This window comes from Aplysia californica, unplaced genomic scaffold, assembly GCF_000002075.1.
Source record: "Aplysia californica isolate F4 #8 unplaced genomic scaffold, AplCal3.0 scaffold00117, whole genome shotgun sequence".
NCBI lineage: Eukaryota > Metazoa > Mollusca > Gastropoda > Aplysiida > Aplysiidae > Aplysia > Aplysia californica.
The window spans coordinates 530,431-531,498 of record NW_004797387.1 but is presented as its reverse complement, the minus strand read 5'-3'; the positions used below and the strand labels follow the sequence as shown (position 1 = coordinate 531,498).

The 1,068-nt window shown below is 42.1% G+C and overlaps 1 protein-coding gene across 1 annotated transcript in view; it reads left to right on the top strand.

Annotated features, from left to right (window-relative positions):
* The window catches only part of LOC101852616 (protein mab-21-like 2), a 37,690-nt gene that overhangs the window by 15,165 nt on the left and 21,457 nt on the right, over positions 1-1,068 (top strand). The window lies entirely within an intron of this gene.

Sequence of the window (1,068 nt, the reverse complement as noted above, 5' to 3'; positions counted from 1 at the left end):
AATTTCCCTGCTCCCCCCCCGATAAATCCCTCTATAATTACTTTTACAAAACTGCCGAACTCGGAAACGGAAAGAGAAATTCCTTCCCTTCTGAGGGTTTTTACCTGTTTATGACGGGAAAAGTTTTGCCCATTCAGCATTGATTTAAAACAAAAGTATCAGTTCTATCAGGCGAGGAAGGGGAAGAGGGAATCAATTTGGTGGCCTTTGGGGGATCGGGTCTGGTCTTTTGGGTTTGCTAGCCCGATTGAGGGCGAACACCTTAACCTCTAGACCACAGGAGACCCCTGTCTCTCTGTTGAAGTGTACCACAGAGCGTCGCTTTTGGTTCTGCAAGGCAGTGTCGAAAGGAAATTCTATTTAGAAAAACAAAACAAAAACAAAACGTGACTACTACAAAGCATAAACTACCTGCTGAAGGTAGTAATATAATGATATTACTGCGTGCAGAACGCCGAGAACACTTTTCAAAAGAGAGTTGACCATCTACCAATGCTTATTAACTAACAATGCTCAACCTTTGGTCTGCCTATCTTGAAAAAGTACATGTACATATGTATTCGAAATCGAGTACACGATATGGCGAGGTCGATATCTGTTCAGAAATACTTCGTGTTACAGCTGGCATTTGCAATATTGAGACTTGCTGAGACCGGGAGACATCATCAATCTACCTGCTGTGAATCTATCATCCAATTAAGAATAAGAGAAGAAACCAATTAGTTGCTGGTCTGGGCCGAAAGCAGACTTAGGAAGGCAATGCCTTGCTCTTTTGCTTTTTAATGAAGCAACAAGCAACTAAACAAAAGTGTTCACGGCAAAATAAATTTACTTATATTTTTGTTTCTCTACCACTTTATACACACATATCTGTTTCTGGGCCACTTTCTGTGTACACCAAGGAGCTTAGAACTAACGAAGTGTATACAGACCCGGTAACCGGGAACAAAGTCACGAAGTATACAGACCCGGTAGGGGAACTCTTTTGTGATTTTGGGAAGTTTCAGCCCCCAGACCCGGTAGAAATCTAGTGTGTGTGTATGTGTGTGTGTGTGTGTGTGTGTGTGT